Raw genomic sequence first — 19,478 nt, forward strand, 5'->3', positions numbered from 1 at the left:
GCTTCATAGTGCTTTACAGCCCTCTCTAAGCGGTTTACAGAGTCAGCCTATTACCCCCAACAATCTGGGTCTTCATTTTACCCTCCTCGGAAGAATGGAAGGCTAAGTCAACCTTGAGCCTGGTGAGATTCGAACTCCCAAATTGCAGGCAGCCAGCAAGCAGCAGAAGTAGCCTGCAGTACTGCATTCTAACCACTGCACTAACGAATTATACAGGTTATCTTTGACTTGCAACTACAATTGGGACCACAATTTTGGTTGTTAAGTAATTTATGACCATTTTTACTATGGCCATTAAGCAAATCATCATGGTTACTAAATGAATACATAAATTACATTGTCATTAAGCAATCCAGCTTCCCCAGTTTACTCTGCTTGTCCGAAGCTGATGAGAAAGGTTGCAAATTGTGATCGTGTGACTGCAAGGCGCACTGCAATTGTAAATGTCAGCCTGTTGCCAAACACCTGAATTGTGATTATGTGATTCCAGGAGTGGTATAATGGTTGTTACTTCAAGATTGGGTCATAAATCAAACCATTGTTAAACAAATAGTTGTTAAAGTCAAGGTTTATTGGTACAGGATTCCTTCTGCATGTTACAGCCTCATATACCACACAGAGATTTCCCCCCCCCTGAATTGAGCCTCACTGTATTTGTTTAATATCTTATTATGTAATTCACCCTTGGAGAGTTTGTATTTAATTGAAGGGTGGCATCTAACTGCTGTAATTATACTCTTACACACTTGTAGGAGGAGATGAGAACCAATACACAATAAAACAAGGAAACTGAGGGAGGGGGGAAACACCTCAGTGGAGATGACAGCAATTCTCATAGTACTGTCTCATGTCTAAGTATATTTATCTATATTGTATGACTGTAGTATTATCTTTCTCATCTTCTTTACTACACCCTTATTGGTATCATTATTATATTATTATTACTCTGTTGTTTTGCCTGTACACTGAGAGTTTCTGCACTGGAGAGAAATTACTGGTGTGTCTAAACACACTTGGCCAAATAAAGCTCTCCTCTCCTCTTTCTTACTCTCCTCTACTGTACTCTACTGTACTCTGCTCTGCTCTTTAAAAAATGTTATTATCAAAAGATCTCTTCCCTTTTCCAGGTTCAAAACTTCATTTCAATTTGAGACAACACTAATTCAGTGCAAACTCAACACTGGTACATTTCATTCTATGAGCAGCAGCCATAGCCAGTGTTGAACTCTTACTGCAATTGTTAAGTGATTCTTTTGGAGTAGTTCTGTCAACATCATTATGGTCTACTCTACAAACTCTTCTCAGGCAGTGATTCTCAGGCAGTGATTCTCAGGCAGTGCTGTACTTCTCAGGAAGATCCAAAATCTTACCTTTTGATATGTATTTCATTTTCCAAGGAATGTTTCAGGCTCTGGCTATGACAATTAAGCCCAACTCCTAGAGAATGTTATTTTTAATTTAAAAAGCCAAACAAAAATACAAAAATAATTGCTTTTCAGAATATCAAAGTGTTCCCTTTCTGTAGGATCTAGCAATTTTCTGCACATTAATCTTCCAAATCAGAAGTGATTGGTAGTATTCTGGATAAAATAGGTCATGTCAAGGCTGGACTGCTAACTGTTAATCTTACATTCGCACATCTGGCTAGCAGAAGACCAGCGAAGATTTTTTCACTCCACTTATAAGCAAACTTATAAGCATTCCTCATCTTCTAGCTGGTCAATACAAATGCATTGGGTGATTGTAAAGCATTTGACTAGTTATTCACATTCCAGAGTGCATTCAACAAACAATTTGATGTTAGTGTCTTGTAAGAACACCAGATCTTTAAATGGTTCATTCCTAACCAATTTCTTCTGAAATGGTGCAAAGCAGAGGGTGGAAAAGAGGTGGTTGTCTCAACATTTCCTTCACATCTTTTTATTCTCCTTATAGCTGCACTGCATGTTGCTGGATGATTCCCCCATCACCTGTCTTATCCATAAAAATGACAGGATAGAAAATTAAAATTGTGTTGGAGGCACTGTGGTCATCAGAATAATGGGAAACCCATGGAACCAGCCATCTTTCATTATGTATTATTTATCCATCAGCAATAATTGACTTTTTTGTCTAGTGAAAATTCTCAGCTATACCAGTTACTTCTTCCACAACTGTAGTACTTTCCAGTCTTAGGGCAAAAAGTGTTTATGCCCATGAATTGATAATTACTCCTTGGCAACTTACCTTTTAAATCCAGATATATTCCACCAACTTTTTAGTCCACCCTTACCTCTGTTTCACAAGGCCCTTAGGCTTCCCACTATTTCTGGCTACAGGCCTATGCTAAAAAGAGCCCTGGGGACCTCCATGGGCCATTCATTACTTCCAAAGCCTTGTTTTTTAGAAGATAACTTTGAAGCTCGAGTGGATGTCCTGGTTGAGTGGAACCAGAAACATCTGGGCATCCTCATGTGTTTTGTCAGGAGCAGAACAGTATTTGTGCTTTGCTCTTCAGCAGAAGGTCCGCACAAAACTTTTTTTCTTTCTAGACATTAAGCAGAAAGGCCTCTTAAATGACTTTTTCAGACACTGCAGGCATCTGACATTAAACCTGATAGAGAAGTGGAGGGAAAGCTGCCTTTCCAAGACATAATTCTTGCCAAAAGGGGAAAAAAAGCATGTGGAGTCTGGTTCCTCCAATTGTTCCCTTTGTTGCCTCATGAAATAAGAAGCCTCCAACTCACTGGGCCTCAGCCAAATCCTAAATGATTTGGAACATTACAGATCTGCACAAATTTGTTTGGAGAAGGCAGTTTCTGTCTATTTTTTGTTTTTACTGACTATAGGAAATCTTTCTTGATAGAAAAGATCTGGGCTTTTTCAAATTTTACCTCAAGATGACTTCTGCCTCTGACATATTATTCAGAGTCTGTTCTTCTCCTTTCAACTTGCCCGACACTAGATTAACAAAAATGCAATGAATATATTAAATCATACTCTAGGATACAAACACAGGGAGTAGAAACCTCTGCCTTAGAAGATATTATTGACTCTATCAAATCACTCTTCTTTTTTGAGACAGGTGTCTAGCTACATTTGCTGACCTTCAAGGAGGAAACAGCAGGGAGGAGGCAATATTTCCAAAGATACAAGCAGAAAACCATCTTGGTCTTTCTAAGAAACTATACCCTGCAGTTCTGATTCTGTTCCCTCTCATCTATCCATTCTGAACCTTATATTTGACTTTTTAAAAACAATTTATATATTTAGCACATGTACATGGCCGCCCCATGTCATATACTGTATGTGATTGGGTGGCTGACAAACTGCTGAAACAGTTTTTGTCTAGCTCAGATGCAACTTCCTAAGGATAAGAAGAGTACTAGTAATAGAATGCTAAAAATCTTGCTTCAGGTTTTGTGAATTAGAACAAAAATCTCTGAACTACAAATCTATCAAGGATAACATGTTGGGACTTGGCACTCTGATGCATTGGCTTTAACTCCTTCCTCCCCTGCTATGGCCCCAACAACAAAATCAACCTTTCCAAAAAGAGGGATTGGCCAGGAAAGAATTATAACTTAAAAGATCACTGGGCCTTTGCATCTCCTAACCACAGCACAGACATCTTTTGGCAACATGGTTCTTTGGTGTCCTAATGATCTAATGTTTACCTCATCCCCAACTAAAGGGAGGCTTAAATTGTGGTATACCAGTGTTAAAGTTGTATTTTCTTTCTTTTTCCAATGGTATCCCAAAGCTGCTTCAAACTATTTAAATGTTATTAGTTTTTGTTATACATTATCTCGGAGAAAAGCTAGTGTCTGTGGTGATTTAAAATGGATAAATGGAGATAATGAAAGCAAGTACAGATCTGTAATAGGGACAGCACATATCATGCTTGTGTAGTTTTCTGACAACCCATCTTAGCAGTGATGCAAAGTTATATGATGATTTCGGAAGACAGATCCATGTTCTATTTTAAACGAGAAATGCTTCGATCAGCATTCCCTAAAGTGGGTGTGCTTCTGTAACACGTTGAGGCTCCTTGTTCAAAGGAGGGCTACGAGATGTCTGCCATGGTGGATCGGCGTCTGGATGAAGCGCGGTGGGGTGTATGTCACTTTTGCAGATATGACATTGCACTTTGACTGTGCAGTATTTGGGCAAGTGTTTGGATTTGCAACACTTGTTGCAGAATTGGAGATTTTTTATCAACTCTTTCCTTCTGGACAGGGATTTTGCTGCAAACCCCTGGCACCTGTTCAGCGAATGTCGAGTGTGGTGCAAAGGACAAAACTGGTTTCTCTTTGGAGTAAGAGATCTAAATTGGGTTGTATCTGATGAGTTCTCTACCCAACTGTGTATGGATGAGGAGTCGATCTCAGTTTTATGGATAACCATGAAGGGTCTTTCCCTTTTAGTGTACATAGGGCCTGTGGACGATATATGGTTGCTGTTATATTGTTTTTCATTTGGAGGATTAACAGCTCTGAGTCCACGAACCTGGGAGGTGTTGCACACTGTTGCCTGGTGGGCCATGAATTCTTTAAGAATGGTGAAGGGTATAAAGTTGTGGTGACCTTTGGCCATGATTTTTTCATTACACTTTGATTTTGAGTGTAACTCCAAATCCAGACCTCCATGGGTTGCTAAATTTGATTTCCATTGATAATTTTTGTGTGATTTTGTTGTCAGCACATTCAACTATGTAATGAACAAAGTCATTCATTCAGATCTAGGATGTCTTATTTTTGTGTTCCCTTTATTTTTTTGAGCAGTGTAGCCTTCCTCCCAGTGCTTATGGAGGATGTCGTCCTGCCATTCCAGAGATGATGGTGGAGCTTTAAGCTGCTGTGTAGGCGGGCCATGGTTATCTTGTTGTCTGTGAGCTTGGATAGTGTGGAGGTTGTGACTGGAATGGTACTACCTGTGGATTGAGTGTGGCAGGTGTCGTCGGTTGCATGTCTACTCGGCGAGAAGTTGTGATGACTGGTGGGCTAATTTGCTTGCCCGGCAGGCCATGAAACGTTGGAGTAGGGTTGCTGATTCTGGGAAGGGAATCTTGGATCTTAGTACGTACAACATCAGTTGGGGGCGGTTTGCTGTTGATGGGAAGTGAATCCTGTATTTTAGGTCTGTTATGTATATGTAAATAACATAGTTGGGTTGACAATATATAAACTACAAATATATATGTTTGTAGCTTTAAGAAAAAATACTGTAATGTATTATGTTGTGTTCTGGTTGGTTAATTAAGCTACAAGTTGCCATAAGAGGGAGCTATAGATCATGGTTTAACTCTTTCTTTCTCTTTTTCATGATGATCTCTCTTAATACTGATGACTGACTACGGACCAATACTGACTAACTCTGTTTATTTTGATATTCTGTTGATATCGAAGTTTATTTGTTGTATTATGGTTTGATATTTGTCTGCTGTAAAAGACGTGAAACCGGTAAGAAGATTTTATAACTGGATATTTCTGGACTGATAAAAACGTGTATGACATGGACTGTTTATTGGACTGTGCTATTTCTTCAAGTAAACATTAACACAACTTGTTCAACTCTGTGTGGCTGTATATTTATTCATAACTATTCTCATAAAACGTTTCCCGTCATATCCTTTTTATACAAGGATTACTCTGCACATATCCTAACAAGGTCGTACAATGTCAGTTGTGTAACTGACATTTAGAGTCTGTTGTTGACATTCATCCCTGTGCTTCCGTAGTTGTGGGAGACTGCTAGGCAACTGCTCGTTTTGTAGTGAGTGCTGCTTGTCCACGTAGGCGTTGACCCGTGTATCTGGGCTCTCTTCTTCCAACTCTTCGAGGTCGAAGTTGAGGGAGGCAGCATTGGCTGCCTTCTGCCATGCTGCGGCCCGTGCTGTTTTTGCTGCCATCTCTCTTTGTCATTCAAGTAACTTCACTTGGGCCTGAGTTTTGGCTATTTCTGCCTGTTGTTTAGCCATTTCTGCTTGTTAATTGACCTGAGCTTTGGCCATTTCTGCTTGTTGTTTGGCCATTTCTGCTTGCTGATTAGCCATTTCAGCCTTCTGTCGTATCACCTCTGTCGTAATACGTAAATCTGCCTCTGCTGCTGCTGCAGCTACAGCTTGGGCTTCTACAGCTCATTTGGTGTAACTTGCTGCTTTGGGGGCCTTAGATGCGCCACTATGATGGGAAGATGCCCTGGAAGGATGGTGAGAGCCAGCAGCAGAGAATTGGCATGAGACACTGGAACCTGCTTGTGATCTAGCCAGTTTGGGGTGGAAGGAGGAGGCTTTCTTTGAGTGGAGGGAAGAAGACACATGTGATTGAGGAGCTATGTCAGATGTGGCCTGCTCCCTTGACGCTACTTCCTGCCGAAGCGCATTGTGGAGCGCTGCCTGGAGGGCTGTTTTGCTTTCCTCGACACAGTCTTTGCATTCCTTGTGAATCTCCTTGAAGCATTGGACGTGTTTTAGGTGTTTGGGGTCACCCAGTCTTGACTGGATGGACTTGAGGTTGTCTTTGCTGCATCTCCACCATGCAAGAAGGGCATCTAGATCAACTAGCAATGTGCAGAGTTTGTGCTTTGTGTTCGGGGGGCAGCTTGTGTTTTGGGGCATCACAGATCTTTTTTTAAAAAAAAGTTTTATTATTTTTTTAGGCAAACATACACAAACACAACATAAAAACATCAAGCCATCTTCCACTTATGTACATACAGTGTGTCGGTTAGTTTACGAATTATTTGGTGCATCCACTTCATAGTCATCACTTACAATTACTTGTATATGTTCTCATATACAACTATCAAATATTCCTCAATACATTGATATCATCGTTAATCAATCATTTGACTATACTATTATTCATTCATATAATGCAAGATAATCCATATTTTAATTGATTTATTTTATGACAGTTCATATTATCACCCCAAATCTATCCCATGATTATATTATGATTATGATAAAGATAATATATCTTTGCATATTCTTTGTATTCTAAAATTCTACGTATTTCATTACCATATTTTATTGTCTAACCATTGATAAAATACATCCCAAACCTTATAAAATTGTTTATCTTCTTGTTCTCTGATTTCAAACGTCAATCTACTCATTTCAGCACATTCCATTATTTTCCTAATAACTTCCTCCTGCGCTGGTATTTTCTCATTTTTCCAATTTTTAGCAAATACGATCCGAGCCACTGTTAATACATTTACAATCAAATACTTCAATTCCGTACTGTATATTTCAGATAAAATTCCCAATAAAAATATATCTGGTTTCAAGTCTATGTTTTTTTGTCATTTTTTCCTACCATGTGTGGATTTTACTCCAATATCTTTTAGCATTCGTACATGTCCACCACATATGGTAATATGAGTCAGGTATCTGACGACATTTCCAACAGTTTTCAGATTTGTTCTTGAACATTCTTGCTATTCTTGTAGGGGGTAAGTGCCACCTGTAAAACATCTTATACAAATTTTCTTCATATGCTGTTGGTCTTGTCATTTTATAATTTTGAGTCCACAATTTTTGCCATTTCTCTAAATCAATCTCATATCCAAAATTTTTCCCCCAAGCAATCATTGTTTGTTTGACTTGTTCTTCTAGCTTAATTTCTAATAAATATCCATACAATTTTTTAATCACCTTTTAATCAGTACCTGTCAAGATCTTATCTAAATCAGTCAATTTATCAAAGAAACCTTCTGTTTTGGAATCTTTATCATATCTAGAGCGTATTTGTGCATATGAAAACCAATTCATCTTTATACCTTGTTCCTCCAGTTTTTGCATAGGTTTAAGTTCACCCTTTTCATTCAATATTTCACCATATCTAACTGTTTGTTCCTTTTTATATATTATAGGATAAGAAAATGCTTCAGTAGTCGAAAGCCAGACTGGAATTTTCAAATAACATAGTCTTTTAGTCTTCTCCCAATTTAACCACAAAGCCTCCCATATATAATGTCTTCTAAAATACCCATGTTTCAGTTCCCTTGTACCGTAAGAAGGCATGCCACCCCAACAACAAAATCATGTCCTTCTAATGTCAACAATCTAGTGTTTCTTAATGTTATCCATTCCTTAACCCACATCAGATTTGTAGCTTGATAGTATAGCTCCCAATTAGGCAGGCCAAATCCTCCTCTTATTCTAGCTTCTTGCAAGAGTTTTAGTTTTATTCTCGCTTTCTTCTCGCCATATATATTTCAACAGAATTTTATTTAAATCTTCAAAGTAATCTTTCCCTAGCCTAATTGGAATTCTTTGAAACAAATATAAAATTCTGGGTAATATATTCATCTTGATTGTTGATATTCTCCCTATTAATCATAATTGTAAGTTTTCCCATTTCACCAAATTTGTCACAATCTGTTGCTTGTATTTAATATAATTATTCTCTTTGAGTGTGCTACATCTTGCTGTCAAATGTATCCCCAAATACTTGATCTTATTTGCGACCTGAATAGACAAAACATCCACCAATTCTTCCTTTTGTCTTAATAACATATTCTTTGTCAGGATCTTTGTTTTATCTTTATTTATTTTCAGACCAGCTACCTTTCCATCTACCTCTATCTTTTCTATCGGTTTTGATGCTGTTTCTAATGGCTCTTCTAAAATGAAAACCAGATCATCTGTGAATGCTTGCAATTTAAATTCTTCCTTTTTAATTTTCATCCCTTTTATATCCTTTTCTTCTCTAATGTTTCTATATAGCACTTCCAAAGTTAACACAAACAACAGAGGTGACAGTGGGCAACCTTGTCTTGTTCCTTTTCTTATGTCAATAGAATCCATCAATTCTCCCTCTATCATTACCTTTGCTGTTTGCTTATGATAGATAGCTTCTATTGCATGGATAATTTTTTTTTACCAAAGCCCATCCGTTTCACCTGTAATAACATGAATTGCTAATTCACATTGTCAAAGGCTTTCTGTGCATCTAAAAATATCAAAGCCATTTGTTTTTCAGGATGTCCCTCATAATATTCCAAAGTATCCAAAATTATTCTCATATTATCTTTAATTTGTCTCTTTGGCAGAAATCCATTTTGATCAGGATGAATAAAGTGGTTTAAATATTTTTTGAGTCTTTCTGCCAATAGTGAAGCAAAAATTTTATAATCTGAGATTAATAGAGAAATAGGTCTATAGTTCTTGATTTGTAATGGGTCAGCGTCCTCCTTTGGGGCAAGTGTAATATAAGCTTCTAACCATGATTTGGGTATCCTCTTCTTTGACATAACTTCATTCATAACTTCTAACAATGGGAGATTCAACGGTTCTTGTAATGTCTTATAAAATTGTGCTGGAAGTCGATCTGGACCTGGTGCCTTTCCATTATTTTGCTTCTTAAGTGCTTCAGTTAGCTCCATCATCGTTATATTACTTTCTAACATTATTTCAGTCTCTTTAGGTATCTGGGCTAAGTTAGCATTCTGTAAGTACTGTTTAACTCTTTCATCATCAATATTGTGTGTATAATTTCCCATAATAATCTCATATGATTTTTTTCTTCTCTTTACTTCCATAGCAAGCTTGGCCTTGATCATCTATTAATTGCAATATTTTCCTTGATTCTCTCTCCTTTCTCAGTTTATATGCTAACCATCTACCTGGTTTATTTGCATCTTCAAAATAGTTCTGCTTCGCACCTCTGATTTTCTGCGCTAATTCTTCTTTTTCCATTATTCCCATTTTATGTTTAATTGTATCCATTTTTAACTTAATGTCCTTTTTCTGTGGCATTTTCTATAACTCTTTTTCAAGTCCTTTATACTCATCCTCTAATGTCTTAGAGGCTAGTCTTTTCGTAATATTTCTTTTCCTTGTGTAGTCTATTATCAAGCCTCTGGCATATGCCTTCATTGTATCCCATACATTCTGCATTGATGTATCTTCTTTTTTATTTTCTTTGAAGAAAAAAGCCAGTTCTTTCTCCATTATCTGGGTAAAGTCTTTTTCTTTTAATATAGTGTTATTTAACGTTCATCTTTGGTAGACATGCCCTGAGATTAAGAAATATTGGACAAGGATAAAAATATAGATAGAAGAAATTATGGAATGTGGATTGGAGTGGAAACTGGAACTGTTCCTCCTGGGAATGATTAAAGGGGACTACTCTCCCAAAGTGAGATACCTGATCATCCACTTATTAACAGTGGCACAAATTTCTTTAGCGCAATATTGGGAAAGGCCTAGCGTACCACCGGCACTTCTACTTTCAATCAGTTGATGGTGTCGTTGAGTCTTTTAATTGTACAGGATCCCAGCTTCCTTCTGTTGTGATAGCAAACATGCTGCCAATTGGTTGGCAGGAATCAGCTTGGGGGTAAGGGAGAATTCAGTTTGTTTCCCCTAAGGATTGGAATCATATCTGGTGATGCCCAGTTCTTCAGCAAATTTGTTCCAACACTCTATAGTTAAAACATGTAATAGAACATTGGGAAATTACAACATGCATCCTTTCTACCTAAATTGGATTATTTTCTCAATGCCAAAGAAGACTAATGTTTTGCTCATTGCAGAAAAGCTGCTTCATTGCCAGAAAGAATGAATAATCGCAAACAGAAGAGGTCCCTGGAGTATCTTTAACATACTTTTTTTCCAGTGTGTATCCAATCTCTGTATAATAGGGAGACCTACCAAGGCAGAGAAAATGACTACAAACAGAACTTAAAGCCTTTCAGAAATTAAACACTAGAGATGGAGAAAGGTAAACAAAAATGGAGGAATTGCCTTTAAAAGCAACGAAGTGCTTCTTACCTTGAAAGAAAAGCCAAGCGCTGATGATACTTTAGGAATACACTAAACCTGGCTTCTCTTTCAATTTTAAGATGCTTTCCTACATACTGCATATTATACAGGTTCTAACTACACTGATTAGAAAAATAAAGCTTTCCAAGGTTATATGACAGCTTCTGTAAGTTTCTTTAAGTATACAGTGACTATAATCTTTTTAAAAGATAGATGAAATTGGTACACTGTGCAGTAAGGGAACAAACTACTACGGTAGATGCTATTCTTCCCTTGCAGCTAAGTTTGAATGAGAAAGAACTTAGGAGTGGACATGGATTGGAAATTCAAATAGACAGCAAAGCTGAAAGGAGGCAGAAATCCAAATACGTATTGAATCTCCTTTCACATCTATGAGAATGGCAGTGCTAGAGCTGTGGCTGTATAATCAACATATTCGTCCTTGAAACAAGGAGATGGGTAGCAAAAACTTGTTCTCTTAAAAAGCAGAGGAACTGGGGAAGGCAATAGAAGCAGATTTTAAAAGTGCCACCAAACTATTTTCTTAGATCAGCAATCTTTTGCAAATAAGGCCTTCTACTAGTAGACAGTGTTACACAGATAGACATCCACTTTCTCATCTCTAGTACTGCCCAAAAATGTCTCTCATTCAAAGGAACAACTGAGAAAATTCTAATTTTGCTTTAGGAAAAATTACTGGTGCTCAGAAGAATATATTGAGATTTGAAGCAAAGTAGCCTGCAGGACACAGAAAGGTGTGTATCCATAAACAACAGTTTAAATATATATCTTTTTTTTTTTTAAAAAAAAGAAGAAGGTCATGTCTAGGGGAAAAGAATGGAAACAGACCCTTTAGCCTTCTATTTTGGGACTAAAGCTCCCAGGCCAACCTAAGACTAATGTATAAGACTGGACCTGCCAACATTACTTTCCTCTTTCAAAGCAAACAACAAACTGCCCAGCTTTGTGAGCACCCAGTTTAACTGTTCCAGTCTTCCCTACAATTCACACAACACAACTGAGAGAGAATGACCAGAGGAAAATATACAAAGTACTCACTTCTTCAGTTGGCAATGCAATAAGTAAGAATAAGAGCCCAAAGAGCATTATGGTTCTCATTCACAGAGGATCAACCTTTCCACAGCACACCTCCTTTTTTCATAGGTGAAATGGATCCAGGTGAAAGGCTATTCAGGTAGTTTTAGTAGGACAAGGTGTTATGGGAACAGGCACTAATTCTTTGTGAGTCATGGAGGGACCAATGGCCAATCAGAACTTGCCATGTATCAGCCAGTCATTGGACCTGCTGATTAGAAACCATTTTTACTCATCCAGATGGGCATAAAGATACTTTAAAGCATGATTTCCAGTGTAGCACAAATGACTTAATGGCCTAGGGAGGAGAGTAAAGAATTTTGAGGCACGGGTAGCAATTTCACTACTACTTTGGTTGAAGGCAAAAGTCTAGTAAGAAAAAGGAAAATATTTCAAGTAAAACCAAGGAAGAGTTAAGCCGATTTTAATAAACTAAGAAAAATAGTAAGGAAGTGCCACTAGCAAGAAGATAATGAAGACAATTTAACAAATGACTAAGAAAAAGAAAAAAATTATTTGCCTCTTTCTTTGCAGGGTGATTTGAAGCTAGAAACAAATACAATAGAAGAGGGTGGAGGTCAGTAAAGATGTAATAAAGGAACCTTTAGCTGTTTTAAATGATTTCAGGCATCCAAGTCCTGATGAAATACATCCTAGAATTCTGATAGAATTGTCAGAAAACTGTCAGGACCCCTGTCAATTATCTCTGAAGACTCCAGGAAAACTGGGGAGATATCAGATGAATAGAAAAGAGCAAATATAATCCCCCTCTTCAGGAAAGAAAAAAAATAGGGGGCCAATAATTATCAACCACTGAGTTGAACACAGCATCCTAGAAAGATGTTAGAACATGTAATAAAGTTGGCCATATGTTAGAACTTTTGAAGACAATTCTAAGATTGTTAAGAGCCAGACTGTCAAAAACAAATCATGTAAGGCAAATTTTATTTCCTTCTTTGACAGGTAACTACTCTGATGTACAAGAAGAATGCTGTGGAAACAATCTACTTTGATTTCAGCAAAGCTTTTGACAAGGTTCAACATCTCCCTATTCTCGCTATCTTCTTCTTCTTCTTCTTTTTCTTCAGCGTTTGTCTCGCGCTCGGGCGAGGTCCGCTAATGTCCTTGAGTACTGCTTCCACGCCTCTCTGTCTGCCACGTGTGTCGGGTCTGCCTTCGCGATCTCTAGATCGGCCTTGATCGTGTCCATCCAGCGTTGTTTAGGTCTACCACGCGGTCTCGCTCCTCCGACAGTCACCTTCATTACAGATTTGATGATGGATTCTTCCTTGGCGCGGCTCACGTGGCCGAACCATCGTAGCCGGGACTGCCTCATGACCGTGGGGATGGGCACGACGTTGAACCGTCTACGCACTTCTTCGTTCCTGACGCGATCGAGTAGGGTGAGGCCTACCGACCATCGGAGCATTCGCATCTCCATTATCTGGAGTCTGCTTTCGACTTCTTTGGTCGTCGGCCAGCACTCTGCGCCGTATATGGCCACGGGGCGCACCACAGAGTTATAGATTTTCGCCTTCAGGCGCATCGGCATCTTCTTGTCACAGAGGACGCCCGTGACGGACTTCCATTTGCCCCACGCTGCATTGATCCTGGCTGCCACCTCAGTTTGTAGTAGGCCTTCTTCCCCAAGAGTAGTTCCCAGGTACTTGAAGGTGGAGGCGCGCGGTAGCTCCTGCCCGTTCACGTGGATGGAGCCTGTCATTTCATTGTCAGTGGTCAGGTATTCGGACTTCTTTAGGTTCAGCCGAGCCCGAACTGCTCGAGGCGGTCGTGCCACTGTTGGACTCGGTGCTCGAGTTCAGCCTTGCACAGGTTGGCCAGGAACACATCATCGGCGTAGAGCAGCGTCCATGGGGCGGGCGTGTACAGGTCGTGTGTAATTGTGTCCATCACCAGAATGAACAGCAGTGGTGAGAGAGCAGAGCCCTGGTGTACGCCGACGGTAATATTAAACTCCTCTGATATCCCAGCTGCCGCTTTTACACGGCTTTTGTGACATCTGTATAGGAGTTGGACCCATTGTACGAGCAGCTCAGGCACGCCGTGATCTCGCAGTGCGTACCAGATGAGATCGTGCGGGACTCGGTCGAAGGCCTTTTCCAAGTCTAGGAAGGCGGTGTGGAGCGGGATTTTCTTCTCTCTGTGAGCCTCCATCAGCATCCGCACACCGAAGATGGCGTCGGTGGTGCCGCAGTTCTTGATGAATCCAGCCTGGTTGACGCTGATGTCGACGATGTCCCGAATGCGCTTATCAAGGACGCGTTCAAAGATCTTCATAGTGTGTGACAGTAACCTGACCGGTCTGTAGTTGGAGCAGTCCGCTGGGCTGCCCTTTCCCTTCCAGATCGGAACAGTGGTGCTGCGGTACCAGTCGTGTGGCACTTTTCCCGTGGAGACGATGTTGTTGAACAGCTCGCACAGCCACAGTGCCGAGCCCGGTAGTGCCTTTTTCCAGAAGTCGGCAGGGATGTCGTCTGGTCCTGTTGCCTTACCGTTTTTCATGGCCTTGATGGCGTCGGCGACCTCGCTGGCATAAATGCCTGAGACTGGGCCTTCAACTGGGTCACCTCGCGGGGGTTCGTGGGTGTGGGAACTCCTCGGTCGAGATCTTCTCGAAGTATTGCCGCCACCTCTCCGCAGCGTCTCTGGGGTTGACGATCAAATTTCCCCTTTCGTCGTTGATCCCATGAAACTGGTCAATGTCCAGGGTCTTCCTGTGTCTGCTTTTGGCTAGGCGGTAGATCTCGTTCTCGCCTTCTCGCGTGTTCAGCTTCTCGTAGATGTCATCGTAGTGGGAGCTTCTGGCTGTCGCTACTGCTTTCTTGGCTGCCTTTTTGGCCGCCTTGTATTCGCAGAGCTTCTCGCTGGTCTTGTCCTGAAGAAAGGCCTTGTAGAGCCGTTTCTTCAGGTGTACGGCATCTTGTACTTCCGGTGTCCAGAGCCATGTATCTCGTTCGATGCGTCTCCGTCCTGGCTTGGTGCAACCAAGCTGTTGGCAGTCGGCAGTGTGAACAGTGCTCTTCAGCATGGACCACGCTTCCTGTGGCCCGTCGACCATCTGCAGGAACTGCTCCGGTTTGATGAGGGGTCCCGCCATCTTCTTCTGGTTCCACCACTTGATTCGTGGCTGGTCTGCATTCCTTTTGTCAATCCTGGTCTTGGGCTTGCTGATCCTGATCTTCGCCATCAGCGGCCTGTGCTGACTGCTCGATTCGTGCGGGTACACCTTGGCGTTGAGCACGTTTTTAGCGGCTCTTCGTCGTACGATGATGTAGTCGATCTGTGTGTGGTGGCTCCGTTTCTGCTATGGTAGGTGAGGAGTTGAGATTCTCGCCTAATGAAGCAGGTATTCGTGATGGTCATATCATGGGAGTCGGCAAAGTCCAGGATCCTCTGGCCATTCTCATTCGTATCGCCTGTGCCGTGCCCACCGTGGCACTGGTGTCCGTTTTTGTCCCGCCCTACATGACCATTCAGGTCGCCCGAGATGATGATGTCGTCTTCGTGTGGGATCTGCCTGAGTTGGCTGTCGAGCAGTTCCCAGAAGGTATCCTTCTCCTCCTCGTGACATCCGGTCTGAGGGCGTGGCGGACAAGATGTGTGGCGCTGCCTCTCGGTCGCTACGACGATTATCATCAGTCGTTCTGTGAGGCGCTTAACTTCTGCGACGGAACTTTGCCAGCTTGGACTGACAACCACAGCTACACCGCCGCGGTTTTCCTTACAGCTGGTGTATATGATCTTGTAGCCGTCTATAGTCGTAGCCTTGTTGCCCTTCCAGCGAGTTTCCTGGAGGCAGCAGATGTCCAGCTTCCTGTCCCGCATGGCCCTGACGATCTCGGTCGAGCGTCCAGTCAGCGAATCCACGTTCCAGGTGGCCACCTTGAGCATCTGGCAGTCCTCTGTTCCCCGCTTGCGTTTTTTCACACGGATCGGGTAGTCTCCGTGCGCATCGGACCCGGACGCAGTCGCCCCGAACGCGGTAGCATTGGACGTGTGTTTTGTAGTGGACGTTTCCACCATGTTGATGCGGCATTTGAGTACTCCAGCCGGCCTGTCGCGTGGGCCTGTCGTCGGAGGGTCTGCTCTCAGTTACGGTTAGCGTTTGACGGCTTCGCGCATCCAGGGGACACCACTTGGAGGTGGCAGACCGCTCGTCCCCCCCCTATTCTCGCTATCAAGTTTCAGAAATATAGTAGGCATATACAATGGTAGGTCTACAAACTGGCTGGTTAATCATATTAATCACAATCAAAGTATCACTGCTAATGGCTAGACATCGTTTTGTAGAATAACATCTAGTGAGGTTCCTCAAAGCTCAGTTTCGGAACCAATATTGGTCAATATTTTTATTTATCACCCAGATGGAGTGATTGATAAACTGCTTCTAAAGTTTATATGAAACAACATTGAGATGTCTGGTCATTCATTATAAAGGACAACAAAACAACATCAAGTCTAATCTCGACTAACTAGAAGACTGGACTGAGAGAAACAAGATGTACCTTAATTGGGAAAAATGTAATGTATTTCATTTAGGGCACTTTGAAAAATGTATTAGGCATATACAAGATAGGGGATTCACAGCTGGGAAAAACAAAACCTGAAGATGACTTGGGTGTGTTCACCGATAACAAATTTGTGTGGCAGCAGCCAAAAAAGCCAATGCAGTCCTAAACTGCATTAACAGAGTGATGCAATCAAGATCAAGAAAGGTACTAATACTACTCTATAAAGCCTTAATAAGACCGCACCTAGAATACTGCATCAAGTTTTGATCACCACATTATAAAAAAGATGTTGAGATTCTAGAAAAAGTGCAGAGAAGAGCAACCAAGATGATTAGGGGACTGGAGATTAAAATATGAAGAACAGTTACAAGAACTGAGCATCGCTAGTCTAGTGAAGAGAAGGACCAGGGGAGATATGATCGCAGTGTTCCAATATATGGGGGGCTGCCACAGAGAGGAGGGGATCAAGCTATTTTCCAAGGCATCTGAAAGCCAGACAAAGAATAATGGATGGAAACCATTAGAGATTCAACCTAGAAATAAGGAGAAATTTACTAACAATGAGAACAATCAACCAATGGAACAGCTTCCCTTCAGAAGTTGTGGGAGTTTCATCACCAAGTCTTTTAAGAAGAGATTGGATGGTGTAGGGTTTCCTGTTTGGCGGGGGTGGGGTGGGGGTGGACTAGATGACCTACCAGGTCCCTTCCAACTCTTAATCTGTTAAATCTGTCTTTATAACAAATCTGTCTTCCCTAGACATTTGTATCACTTTTGCTGCTCTCCTCTGAACCTCTAAACTTGTCCTTCTGAAGTCCAGCCTTCACACTGCAATAGCAAGAGCAGGGAGGCAACATCTCCTTGAAATGAAATGGCAGCTTAGATCACACAGTTAAGTCTGAGGTGCCTGGATGCTATTTCTGCAGTGATATTTGCCATCTGCAAACAACAGCACCCCTCTTGATAAAAACTGTAGTAGGAGAAGACCACATATAATAAGGGTCCAGCAGTAGTAATTCATGATTATCTGGGGGAAGGGAGCATAAACTTACTCTGTCTCTGGATCTCAACCCCCGCTGGAAGTAGTCTAAATATCTTCCATTCAAATGCTTGAAATAAAACACATATCTGTAGAACTGCATGGGCTCTGGTCCACGGCCGTTTCTTTCAAACACTATAGACCCCAGGCTGCAAGCTTGGGCTAAAAGTCTTTGTTTTGCCTAATAGTCGGTGGGAGGAAGTAAATACTTGTCTATTCTCCCCCATCCCATTCAAGTTAGGAAAGCTGGGTTGTGGTTCATGACCCTAACATAATAAATATGTTAGTTTACTTATCTGAGAATCTGCTATTTCTTTAAAAAAAAACAAAAAAAACAGGATGGAGCTTAAAGAAACCTAACATCAATGGTATTTGAAATTCCCAGCAGCAGAACTCCCCCTGCTGGGAAGTTAGCTGGGATGCTGGTGAAGACTGATTCTGAATTATTTGTGCATAACATGCACACATACCAGAGGGGAATCTTAGTATTGTTTAAATATACATAATGCTAATGACAGCACAATCTGCATAAACTTCACAGTCCTTTTCCTTACCCATAATCCAACGTGCGTGAATATTTATGGATCTAGAGGAATTGGCAAACATTCATACATTGTGTCTACTGTTTATAGGTCCAGATAACAATGAGATTAAAAGAAAATATAGAAGCAGCTGGGATACCATCTCACAGTTAATAAGAATTGTTTATGAAAGATGTATAAATAAATAAGAAAAAATGTGTTTCCAATATAAATTATACAAAATAGTACAGAGGGAGAAAGAGGGCGTTGCTGAAGAAATAGGGAATAGATTGTATATGTAATTTTAAGAAAACAAAATTTATAATAAGAATGAAAAAATCCAAGAGAAAATCAATGTGGTGTCTGTAAAAGACCAAATCCTTTTAAATTGATAGCAGAAAAAAATTGACATTTGCCCAGACTTCAAGTAGAAACTGATCATAGAAACTGATCATAACCACAGAGATAGAACATCTATGATAAATTTCTAGTCTTTTTAAAGTTGCACTCCTTCCTAAAGATGTTGCTGTGAAATATTGTAAAACATATAACAAGAAGATTTATCAATGGCAAAAAGAACTAAAAAGGGAGACACTTGAATAATAGGAAGGCACCAAATCACAGGATAGTCAGTGAGAAATACAAGAGAAAAAGACTGTGTTGCCTGACAGAACAACCCTAAAGTCGATAAAAAGTCTCTACTCAAAGCCCATCCAAAGGAGGCGAAGGAATCTAGCGATTTTTGACAAATTGATTTTATGAAACTGTCAAGAAAACAAACAAACAACAAAAAACTAAATACTTGTTGCTTCTAGTTAATACCTGTTCAGGATATGAAAAAGCTTTTCCTGTCAGAACCAACTCCAGTCTGTGAGAGGAGAAGCTACCTGTAAATTAAATAGTATTTGAGTAGCTCGTGCCCTGTCCCTTTAAGACCTCTCCCCAGTTAGTCCAGTGATGTGTAGTTATATATGTTGAACAGAAAAGCAACTGAGTGATGATGGAATAAACATGTTAGAGTAACACTGAGAAAACAAACAGTTTTTGTTCATTTAAAGGAACATACCTTAAGAGACACAACAAAATAGGTAATAAAAGTCCTACTTAAGGAAATTGTTTCTAAATATGGAATTTTGCAAACTAAAATCAAATATAATAACAACTCACATTTTGTAGCTAAGATTGTGTAAGTTTTAAGAATAAAGTCAAAATTGAATTTGTTTTGTTACCTTTTTTTGCAGTCAAGTAGAAAGAGCTAAAGAGCCCATTAAAAACATTACTTAACTGAAATAGCTCAAGAACTCTACTTAGCTTACTTGCAGACACAGCTAATTGCCCAATTGCATGTAAAGCCACTCTAAGCAAAAGACTGGGAGAGATCCCTTTGAGTTTTTTGTGAGAAGCCATACCTTACGGTGCAAAATATGCCTATTGTCCTCAACTAGAAGGAGCAATACCTGTTGCAGCAGTCTCCTTCCAGAGATGTCTAATAACACCAGTCAGTAGCATTGGACCAACCTGTCCATCCACACAGAACT

Source organism: Pseudonaja textilis, chromosome 2, assembly GCF_049901715.1.
Source record: "Pseudonaja textilis isolate UNSWEBS1 chromosome 2, rPseTex1.2, whole genome shotgun sequence".
Lineage (NCBI taxonomy): Eukaryota > Metazoa > Chordata > Lepidosauria > Squamata > Elapidae > Pseudonaja > Pseudonaja textilis.